Raw genomic sequence first — 12,805 nt, forward strand, 5'->3', positions numbered from 1 at the left:
ATATATATATATAATGCTATGAGATTTTTTAAGTTGTTTGGTAAGTAGTAAATAGAGAAACTTATTATGCAATCACACATTTATGGAAGGATTCATGTCAAAATTCAATTCCACCTTAAACACTTGGTGGCAGGCTAAAATTGGTGTCTCCATTAAAGACTATAAAATAAAAAATTTCAACTCCTTTCAATTCCACACAACATCTTCAACAGATAGGATGATATAAATAAATAAATGTAAATATATCTAGTACACATCTCATTTTCAAATTTATCATTGAATTTATGGAACCCACATTGAATCCCACAAATTTAATAGTGAATTTAAAACTTGATTGTATAGAAATGAATGAAAAATATGTAAGATGTATATGTATATATATATATATATATTATGGAATGTAAGACGTATATTTGTATCATTTCTTTAAAAAAAAAAAAAAAAAAAAAACCTCAATGGTCCCATTTACCACCTAATAAACTCATTGATGAAAAATATGAACACAATAAAAACCTAAGATTCTAGAAACAACCAAAACTGACCTGTTTTTGGTGTTTTACACAAAATTGAATTTTCTTATTAATTCCTAGCATTTACTCGAAAAAAAAAAAACCGAAGAAGGAATTAAGACAGACATAAAACCCTAGCCCCTTTGTAGCCGCCTCCTCTCTCTTTTCCCTTCATTTTCATTCAACTTTCATGTTTTCAAGACAAAATTTCGATTCTCTCTCTCTACCAATCTACACGGCTCCAAGGATCTCAAGATTGAAGTTTTCCCACCCCTAAATCCACTCACACGTAGGTATTTAATTTTCTTCTTCTCTTTGAATCTTTTGTGCAATCAGTGAAATTGTGTAGTCATGTGTACAATCTAACCTTACAGAGGAGTGAAGATGATGAATATGGTATTACCGTACCAATGTTGTATGCCAATGGCCAGAGGTTCACTCTGTCCTGTTGCTACATTTGAGTATTGTACCAAGAAGACCAACCTCTGCTTTTCTTCTCCATTGCTTCTTGGGCGAAAGATGCCTTCTATTACTGGATCATCATCGTCATTACTGACCCATGTTTCTGAGTCACATCCATTGATGGCAGTTCCAAAAAAACGCACTTCTATATCAAAAAAACGAATTCGTAAAAATATTTGGAAAATGGAGGGGTATTGGGTAGCATGGAAAGCTTTTTCTTTAGCGAAATCTCTTTCTACAGGGAATTCAAAAAGTTTCTTGTACAACAAGAAATAAATAAAGATGCCTTTAGTGTGTGAGTGGGTTTTGTCTGATGTTGTTAAGGTATTATGTACATATTGTTTAGAACTAAATTGTGGTATTACTCCTACCCAAAACTAGTATTGTCTTTCTGATTCCATTGAATTATTGTTTGAGTAATCATCTTCTCTGATTGGCACCCATCATCATTGTATGGCTATTCTCCTAAGCATTCCTTTGTGCTGTGTTGGTTATGAAAGATGAAGATAGTTTAACAACAGGGGAGGGGCTTAAAAAATACCAGTAATAAATAGCTTCTTCATCTTCTCTGATTGGGCACCCATCATCATTGTATGGCTATTCTCCTAAGCATTCCTTTGTGCTGTGTTGGTTATGAAAGATGAAGATAGTTTAACAACAGGGGAGGGGCTTAAAAAATACCAGTAATAAAAAGCTTCTTCATCTTCTCTGATTGGCACCCATCATCATTGTATGGCTATTCTCCTAAGCATTCCTTTGTGCTGTGTTGGTTATGAAAGATGAAGATAGTTTAACAACAGGGAGGGGCTTTAAAATACCAGTAATAAACAGTTTCTTTGTTTTTATAGGGATGGTTTGAGTTGCTTGTGAAGACTTTGACAGATCTGTAGACTTCTGTAAATTGTTACCTGGAAAATATTGTTGCAGTGGTAAACTTTAGATAAAAATCTGAATGACATGGAAATGGTTCACTTAGAATTGGATTCTTATAAAGAAAACCAAGAATAATAGCTTAGTAAAGCAAAATAAATAATAGTTATATAAATTCTAGTTATTAAATCACCACTTCCATTTTTTCTACTGGGAAAATGTTAAAGAGTAATATCCACTTCACAATAGGAGATCTACTCCCTCGTTATATCAATGAGACTCTAGCACCTATTGAACATTGCATCAATTAAGTCTTTCTTTTGTGGAAGAATCATTGGTAACAGAAATCATAGTTGGTCAAGAAACTGTATGATGTTCTTTTGAATTTACACCCAGAAAAATAATAATAATAATAATAATAATAATAAACAATTGTTAGAAACAACAGATTGATCCTTGACAGATTATACTACAAAATTTCTTAATCATGTTATGGATAATAATAGGATATCAAATAGGGCTGTTTAGAGCCTCATGTTGTAATACCATTTAAATGACCTCCATCAATTCTTCAACTTTGATTGCATTTAACCGTTGAATGTTTCTGTTTTGCCCAATCGAATCACCTTGACAGTGTCACGTGCATCCTCATTGACTAAGTTAGACTAATCACTTTGACTTAGGTTACGTTTGGTAAATAGAATGAGTATTCTATTAGAAAAAATTAGTAAGTTTTATTGAAATTGAAGAATGTGGAATGAAATAGCTTTGGAGTAGCCTAAACTTGAGACTCGATCACATTGCAAAAATTGATTAAGAAATCAATCGCCCTAGCCATTGAAAAGGGTGTAAAACTCAAGTGAAGGGTAATTTATTCATAAAACAAAATCCTTGGCAGAAAAGAACTCAACAAAATGGGCAGTAGCCAATCCTCAAGTTTTTCTCAACCAGTTTGAAAAGCAGAACCTGTTTATGATACATATAAGAAAGTGCCATCTCTAGATTTTTAAAGGGGATTTCAAATGCGGTTCGCATGGGTAAAGTAGTATAGACACCAAAGCCAAGTAGAGATTACAGAACCATTTTATTGGGTTATACTTCCATTATTTCTTTTCTAATATACCTGTGGTATATATATTAATCTACGATAATATGCGAAGATTATCTATAAATTCAGTAGATTTAAATCCTATTAATACTTGAGATGATCTATGCCTATGGAGAAATGATTGTTATACAACTTTTGATATAACGCTTGTACAATTCCAACAACTTTCTTTCAAACCATTGGATCTGTTTTCTACATGTAGGTTCTAAATATCCAATGGTTGATCTTAAAAAAAGTTGTTAGAATTATATGAAAGTTAGAAACGTATCATATCTCATGTATATAACACCCAATGTTTGCTTGCTAAGAAAGTGCTAGAAAATAAAAAAGTTAAATAAACAAAACCTTAGGCTCTGTTTGTTTCTATGTAAAATATTTTCTGCAAAGTGTTTTCGCTCTTTTCTGGTGTTTGGTGCAATTGAAAATAATAGTCACACTGAAACTATTTTATATTTGACCAAAAAGCTTCTTTAGTTTCGGAAAATGATTTTCATTTTTAAATTCCGTAAATCATTTTTTGAGTTTGATTTTCTCATTCTCAAACCGTCAGACCATCGTTAGACTATCACCAAGTCAGAACCAATCCATCTTAGACCATCATTGAGCCACCGCTGGACCACCAGCGAACTATCCTCATACCACAATTGAGCCACCTAGGACCACCATTGAGCCACCATGAACCATCACCGAGCCACCTTGGACCATAACTAAGCCACTCCCGGAGCACCACCGAGCCACCCTTGAATCACCTTTTGACTATCGCTAGACCACTCCCAAGCCATCCCTGGCCACCACTGACCAAGTCGAACCATCACTGAACCCCTCCGAACCACGATTGAACCGTCGCTAGACCACCTCGAGCCACTACCGGATCACTACCAAGCCAGCACTGGGTCATCTTCGGACAACCACCGAGCCATTCCTAGACGACGATCAAGCCACTTCCGGACCACCACTGAGCCACCACTGAGCCACCCCCGACCATCATCGATCTACCCCAAACTACCACCGAGACACGCCTAAACAACCCCAAACCACTACTGAGCCACCATCGAACCATTATCGGGCCACCCACAAGCAATTATTTTATATTAATATTTTCATGTTGTACGTGAATAAAAATTGATTTTTATAAGTTAATGAGATTGAATGAAAATATAAAAAATTAAAAAAAAAAAGAAAAAAAAGAAAAAAAAAAAAAGAGAGAGTATATTTTACCCTATTATAATCTTTACAACAACAAAGAAAAATTGACACAATAGTACATAAACATTTAAATGCTCAAATAAATTCCCAACCTCAACACACAGCAAGAATATTCTTCGTGCAGAAATAATCTAAAGTAAATATCTTAACATAAACCAATAACCTTATATCCCTATTCTCTAGATAAATATTAGACCAAATATAAGAGAAATAGAAATAAAGGGCATAAATGGAATAACAAAAGTGATGACATAATGTAGAAAACACCAAAAAGCACCAAAACCTCAAGAGAAAACGGGATAAAATCGAGAGAATCAAAGAAATCTCAAGAAAACCAATGGGTGCGGCGAGATGTGTAGGAGAGAAAGCTATAAATCCCTAAGGTCGCGTGTTCGAACGATGAACTTAGTCGTCCGGACGGTAGTCTATCAGACTGACAGCCCCGTGCGTGTCCCGATACTAAGCCACAGCCGTCTGGACGCTTGCTGTCTGAACGCTCCACAAAAAAAAAAGCTGAACTAGAGGAAAAATAGCAGACAATCGAATTTTTCTATAATGTTAACTTCAAAACACGCATGTATTTAAAATTGATAACATATTCAAATAGCAAATAAAAAATATGCAAACATATAATTGAGAGTCAAGAAATTAATGAGCCAAAAATTCTCTACAGGTGAAAATTTAAATATTTTACTCAACTCATGCTATGCGTGTCGTGTGTGAAAGATTTCTCACTAAGGCAGTGTTCACTGATAATGTTTAAAACAACTGAATTTTCTTAATAAGAGAAAATGTATTGTCTGATTAGTCAAAAGTCAAACCTTATCTTACTAGGGCCTAGCCACCCTCATCTGATACACTCCCCCAAGTAGCATTTTTTTTTTCTTTTACTTAGTCCGTTAATGATCGTCTCTTTTCGCAATGAATTGATCATTGACTCTTTCTATAGGGACAAATGTAAGAAATTATTTATCAACACATTCAACAGTGGATCTTTTTTATATCCATATATTATGAGAATTTATTTGCTTTTTAATATTTGTACTGCAACCTAGAAATAATGTCAAAATTTTTAGATTCTAGGTTCAACTAGCGAGTTGGTTATTTGGCCATCTTTGCAAAAAAAAAAAAAAAAAAAAAAAAATCTCTCACAAGAATTTTCAAAAGATAAAAACCAGAGAAAAAAAAATTGTATCTTAAGGAAGCTTTAGATAGTGTACAAATTCATCGCATGAGAAGAATAAACTAAATGACTTTTAGATGCAGTAGAGGAACTCAGAAGATATCATATTACAAATCTCAATTATATCTAAAGCATATTTTGTTAATGCACAATGACTGAGATATCAGATAGAAACACATAAGATATTTGAAAAGTTAAACAAAAGAAGAAGACAAAAAAAAAAATACCTTTTGTACTGCATCTCACTTTTATTTTTTTATTTTTATTTTATTTTATATATATATATATATATATATGGGAATACCTTCTATTCGAATGGATTGTAAACCCTCATTTTACAACAACCAATTATAAGTAGACAAGTTATAAAAAATCACAAAATAAAATAGATATGAAAATACCCAATCGTTTGAAACAAATTTCTCGCGAGGATTTCAAGAATGAAGATTCCTAGACAGTAGACGTCTAGAATGAAGATTGCCTCCAATGATGATTTCACGAAAGAAGATTTCAAGAATGAAGATTGCCTTGGGTGCCTTATACGAAAAGAATGCTTGCGCTGCGTTTGCCGGGATGATCAATGCGCTCAATCCGTAGTCTGAGAGTAATGGGTCGTAGTCAGGCCTGAGAAAAATATTTGCTGGACTTGAGATTTCCATGGGGTATATTAGAGGAATAGAGTTGTGTGTGAAGATAACCCATCCCTTGGGCAATTCCTTGAACAATCTTTTGACGGGTAGGCCAATCGAGCTCAGCATATGACGGTCCACAATCACCTAAACAAGTATATTGCAACATTAATATTGAGATTCCTATCGTACGATCTGAATTGGGAAGATCAAGAAGTATGCAAGCAACGAGAAATTGGGTATATTTTGATATTTGTTTGTTCTGGTTGATTTGTAATTTGTTTGGGTGGGTCGTTTTGGGTGTTTCTTTATAGTTGTTTTTGTTTTGTTTCCTTGTCTGCATAAAGTTTGTAAATTTGTCTCAGTGGGGTGCGTTGCTCTTAGGCAACCGTGTCCAGGTTTAGCCTGGTTTGTGTGTTTTCGGTGGGCTGCTCTTTTGTCCACTAGTTTTAGTTTTTGGTATAAAATCCGGTATTTTATTGTCTAAAACACACTAAACAAAAAACAATAAAAACGCTTTTCAGAGAAGAAGATAAAATCTAGGGTTAAATACATTTTTGGTACCTGTGGTTTGAAAACTTAATTTTTTTAGTATCTCAGTTTCAATTTATTTCACAGATGGTATTTAGGTTTGGGAAAAATACAGATTTGCTACCTCCGTCTATTTTTCCGTCTTAAATTTAACAGACTGTCCTGTGTCTACTCTAAGGTGTTGACGTGTGGCACAATCTAAAAAAAATTAAAAAACAGAAAATAAAAATGTTGAAAAATTAATAAAAAATAATAAAATAATAAAACTTAAAAAAAATAAAAATATTAAAAACTTTTTTTTAAAAAAAAAAAATTGAAAAAAAAAAGAAGGATGGCTAAGCCACCCCCTTGGTCTGGGGGTGGCCGAAGCACCCCCCAATGGCCAAAGAAAAAAAAAAAAGAAAGAAAGTGAGGGGGTGGTTGGGCCACCCCCAAGGGCCAAAACCCACTAAAAGGAAGAAAAAAAAAAATTTGTAAGGGTTTTAGCCCTTGTCGGCCACCCCTATGGCCTATGGGGGTGGCTGAACCATCCCTAAAGGCCAAAACTCTCACTTCCTTTTTTTTTTTTTTTTTTTTCTTTGGCCATTAAGCCACCCCACTTTTTTATTTTCAATTTTATTTTTAATTTTTTTAAATATTTATATTTTTTTTAAGTTTTATATTTTTAAACATTTTTATTTTCTGTTTTTTAATTTTTTTTTAGATTGTGCCACGTGTCAACACCTTAAAGTAGATACGTGGCAGTCCGTTAAATTTTGGACAGAAAAATAAACGGAGGTACTAAATTCGTCTTTTTCCAAAATTTAGGTACCATCTATGAAACAAATTGAAACTGAGGTACCAAAAATAAAATTTTCAAACTACAGGTACCAAAAATGTATTTAACCCTAAAATCTAATTCTAGCATGTAAGGTAAAAACAAACTTGTTATCAGAAAAATGTTTAAAAATACCAAGACAGAAAAGCAGCCGTTTGGCTTGCTTTTTCTATTATCCTCGTAAGTACTTGCAGAAAAATTCTCTAAAGAGAGCTAGAGAATAATGATGATAGGGTTCCAAGCAAAAGATGCAAAGCATAAGCAATATGACAATGAATATAAGATGCTATGCATAGATCTTGACATGCTCTAGGATAAGAACCAAGATTCTAGGCATGCCATGTATTCTCCAACTAGGTTAGTCCATACTCTCCCTTAATGGGTGAATGGTCTCATCCTTTCTTACCCATACCTTCTTACCCTTCAGAACAGGGTTTTGGGCCTTGTCCATTACTTGTTGCTAAAAGAAAATCTGAATCTCAAACCTTCAGTTCCTCTACCATTCCTTTCTTATCTACCAAAAAGAACAAAGATGGAGTCAAATTGCTCATGTAGCTTTCACCCTTTCAGACTTATCGGCCCTGCCATTGCTCAAAAGCTCCGTTTTCTGAATAGCTTTACTAGAATGAGAGGCTGGTTTGGATCGGAAACACAACCTCTACACTCTTATAACTCGTTTCCAACCCATGTTTTCTGAGAAGGGTCTTGGTGGGAAAGAAGGCACGTACCTGCTATTTATATATATAATGTCATCCTAGTGGGCATTGTATTAGATCTCAGATTTCGTGCACTGGGGTGGATATAACCAAAAATCGATTTATTTATGCACAAATATAAAAGCTTAATCACAGTCCCAAAATTTTCATACAATTCACCGATTGTGTTGAACCAAGGAACCCTATTATCAGAGCAATAGACTCTGGTTTGTTATCGAAATGAAGTTTGAATCGTAAACCGGGTTACGACTCTGCTGATGTGGCTCTGTCCACGTTAGCTTTGCTTTTTTTAATAAGAAAAAAAAAAAATTGAAACGAAAAGAATATTTTTCACCAAATTTATTCCCCCCTTTCCCTTACCCAAAATTTAAATGAAACAAAAGGAAAACATTCTCCAAAACACTTCCCCCCATCCGTCCATACCGTCCCTCAAGCAATCGAGACTACCACGACCACAACTTCGACGAAAGGCACTTAGGCATCAAGTTGTTCGGTTAGTGTTTCATTATTCTTGCAACTATAATTTTTTTTTTTTTTTTTTTTTTTTTTTGGTGCTCTAGCACGTTGGTTTGTAACTTCGATTTTCCGTGATTCTTTCTTCCGTTTCTGTATGGCTAGTTTAGAGAGGCTCATTTGGAATTGGGTTTGATGTTGAAATGGGTATTCGTCAAAGCAAAGCTGGAATGATGTTGTTAATAGCTGTTTGTTTTGGGATGATGTTCTTAATAGATGGAAGTTTTGCTTGGCTAGGACCGAGTAGAGGGGAGGGGAACAATTTTTGTGGGTGCTATTCTTGTTGGGGATTTTGGTTGTGGAATGGCCGAATTGGGGGTGATGGTTATTGATAAATTTTTATTTTTTATTTTTTGAAATTTCTGGGTTTGTTATGGCCGAATATTAATGTTAACAGAGTAATATTTTAGTGATTTTTTGTTATTATCTATTCCGTTTGCTAGAAAATTTTGTTGGGATTGTAGTGTTTTATGAGGTTTTTGGGTGTTTATTGGATGAGTTTGAGAAATTTGTGGTTTGGAAAACCGATTAGAAATGATTATTTTTATTATTATTTTTTTTTTTTATGGATTTGATTGTAGACTAGTTGCCAATTTGAAGCGCTAATTAGACTCGTAATGAAATTCTACAAGTGATGTTGTCCAAATGGTTTCCATTATTTTTGGTAAGCTATTCTTTATACCATTTGTGAATGAACTTTACATTTTTTCTTCTTCTTCTTGTTTTCTTGTTTTTATTTATTGTTATTTGAACTGTACTATTATTCATCAGCAATTCAATTCAGGATGTACACTTGATACTTTCAATTCAATGAAGGAAGACAAATTATGACAAGGGCCACACAGTTGGCGTCCTAACTAGTTGTATTTTGTAATAGAGTGGTTTATGGTTATATTTAGTTGGAGTAGGTTTTGTAAGGAACAATTATGTGAATTTGTGGTATTTTGATGATCTATATTTTGCTATTGAAATATGACGGTATTTTGTTGGGAAAAAAAAAGGTTTATTAAATTGCATCATTTTCATGGATACATATGGGTGACTCAAATTTGAGTCTAAATACATTCGAAAATTCTCCTTTCACCCATTTGATTCTTTGTCTCTGTTTCAAACCTTTTTTTTTTTTTTTTTTTTTTTTTTTTTTTTAAATTTTTTTTCGCTTCTATCGTTGGAGTCTCCTGCAGGAGGTATCCTACGCAGGAGTCTCAGCGCAGGAGACTCCTGTGCTCCTCTTGCATTGTAGCGCAAGACTCCAGCACAGGAGACCTCCTGCACTCTGCGCTAGAGCACAAGACTCCTACGCAATCTCATGCCTTCTAATTATTGTTGTTCACCTACTTTATTCTCACACAATTGTTCACTCTAATCAAAAGGGAAGTGGAAAATCAATAAAACAAATGAATCATAACACCATAATTATCAAGGAAACATATTCCAACAACCTGCCACAATTGAATGGTGGGATCACCAAAATTAAACTTTGATCCCAGTTTCTTCATACTAACAAAATTACATTTTGATCTCATCAATAAAGACAAAACACCTAAAATCAACACACGTACATTACAACATGTCAACAACAAGTACAGTACATCATTTACAGGCCAATCGCATGGAATTGATGACACATTAGACGGTAGATACTTAATACTTAATAGCTCATCACTATTAAATGTAGGCAAGCACCGCATATGGTTAAGTATGTTATACACTTGATCTAATATGAGCTGCACATGCACATGCACTGCAATCATCGGATCTATTGGGATTATGGCATTAGCTACATCTATCATCCAAGCAAGTTTTTGAATTGAGTCGTTACTTATATCACAAGCTAAATATTGCAAAAGATATAGTAGCACTTCTTGGTTCAAAGGGAGGAGAACCATTGACAATAGCCACCATAGATCAACATGAAAATAACAAAAAATAATGATCATATCACATCTATTCACCTTCTAAATAGCACATTATCATCTAGCTGGTCCTATATCGTGTAAAACATTGAACAATAACAATGAGCAGTAAAATAACTACAAATTCTCCAAGATCAACAAGGCTAGATTATTTAAACTAACATGTTCAGGGTACTTACAATCAAAATCGACCTCTTCTAGGCTACTAGAGCTAGTTGAATTTGGTTGATTTTCTCCTTGCATGTTGAATGGTGAAGAACGTGTTCTTTGTGTTCTTGACTCAACCTCCAGATCTTTTCTCTAATGACCAAATATGACTGTAAGTATGGACGCACAACTTGAAGCAATAAATTAGTAAATAATACTTCACTATAGTCCTCTATTTATAGACTTGGATTAACACTTATGATAGGGTTAGGAGATAAATCAAAGCTGTAGCATAGATAGGATAGGAGTCATAGGAGGAGTTGAATTCCTCCTCCTAGCATCTAGGGTGCACTGCCAAGGGGAGTGAAACACTCCCTTTGGCAATGCACCAACCGGCCATGGGGAGTGTTTATCTTCCCATGCATATAGGGTTAGGGTTGAAAAATAAAATTGACTTCTAAAAGTAAAAGGCAAGTGTGTGCACAAAGTGTCAACAAAAATAACAATGCGGAAAATAAATGACACAAAGATTTTTGTTAACGAAGTGGAAACTCAAGATGAGAAAAACCACTCCGGGGTAGTCAAACCTAGGATATCCACTATTCAGAAGACAAAGCTAGATACAAAGCAATGACACTCACATACCCCTGATGCAGTGGTCGTACCTTGCTCTCTAACGTGTAACCCAACACAAACGCTTCCCAACCAGGTCTCCTACCTGAAGGGGTCTTCAATGGAATCCTTTACCTTAGGGCCGTCCCCTAAGATAGACTTCAGTTGTAGCACAGCAACAGCACACTTGAAATGGCTTGAGAGACAGATCAGCTCCAATAATCTTACAAATAACTCTCTAAGCTCTGAAGGAATTCAATACCGAATTCTTGCAGTTCTCAATGCCCAGGGGCCTCTATATATAGGCTGAGGGTTCAAATGGGCGACTGCAGTAATATGTACGGACACCGTCCAGACGGTGAACCTGAGCCGTCCGGACATACAACTGTGCGACCAGAACTTCTGAGATTTTCGCTGAAAATCTTTCCTGTTTGAGAGCCGTGTCCAGATGGTGAGACACTGTCGTCCCAACGGTCGCATGTCCACTGTAAGTAATTTCCATATAAGGATTTAGCGCGTCTGGACCAAGGGGGATGGCCGGGCGTCTGGACGGTTGAATTTGAATTGAAATTCTTGCCTTAAGGAGAAGCGCGTCCGGACGGGAATCCACGTTGTCCGGACGGTTGCATCAATCTTCCCATAAATGAACTTGGAAAGAATTTGATGCTTATTCGAATACTAAGAGGCGTCTGGACGGGCTGCTGAGACGTCCGGATGGATGCAAACTAGAACAGAAGCTTCTCGATACAGTGAAGGGTCTGGACGAAAATAACACGTCGTCCGGACGAATGATGCTAGGTCTGTCTGGGCGTCCGGACGGTATGGTACGTCGTTCGGACGGATGGAACAGTGGACAAATGGGCGTCGGGACGGGATGGCACTATCGTACGGTCGGCTGACAGGGAACCGATTCTTCTGACTTGTAACCAGTGCAGAATCTCTGAAACACTTTTGAATAGCAGAATCCCTTGTAAAACAACATCTTTACATACAAGTGATTTTGTCAAAACAGAATGAAGCCAATTACAACCTAACAAATTCCCCCTTTGGCCATTCTGAGACAAAAATCACTTGACCGGTTTGGAAATACATTCCCGTTCCAAAAATAAAATTACTCCCCCTTTTTGTCACAAAGGGACAAAGGGTAAAACAGAGTAACAAAAGAAACAACACACCCCATTAAAAATTATTCCCCCTAACGGTCTTAGAAGGATCAGAGTAAACAGAGTAATATAAGTCAAAGAGTTTAGCAAAACATAGACAAGAAGAAAAATTTCTGACAAGAGAGAAAGCATCAAGGTTAGATTCTTCACAAGTATAGTAGCTCACGCATGTATATCCGTCTGAAAAATTAGTCAAGGAGCAAGTCAGAATTATGTAAACATGGAGTTGATAGATAAGTATAGCATATACAAAGATTACCCTGCCAACATAATAATGAAAAAAGCTAGCTCAACTCATGCAATGCGGGTGTGTGTGTGAAGACTCTTTTCCCACAAGGTTTGATTTCTATAAATATGTCAAGAAGCAACCAGATTTTCTAGATGAAAGAGAAAATCAATGTAAGATTAGTCAAAAGTCAAATC

At 35.5% G+C, this 12,805-nt stretch overlaps 1 long non-coding RNA gene across 1 annotated transcript; it reads left to right on the forward strand.

Moving 5' to 3' along the window:
• The first annotated feature begins 559 nt into the window (after positions 1 to 559).
• On the forward strand, positions 560 to 1,414 carry LOC133861309 (uncharacterized). The gene is made up of 2 exons (XR_009898996.1): positions 560 to 802; positions 884 to 1,414. It is a non-coding gene; the product is annotated as an uncharacterized LOC133861309 (long non-coding RNA).
• Positions 1,415 to 12,805: the final 11,391 nt, after the last annotated feature.

Source organism: Alnus glutinosa, chromosome 2 (genome assembly GCF_958979055.1).
Source record: "Alnus glutinosa chromosome 2, dhAlnGlut1.1, whole genome shotgun sequence".
NCBI classification, from domain to species: domain Eukaryota; kingdom Viridiplantae; phylum Streptophyta; class Magnoliopsida; order Fagales; family Betulaceae; genus Alnus; species Alnus glutinosa.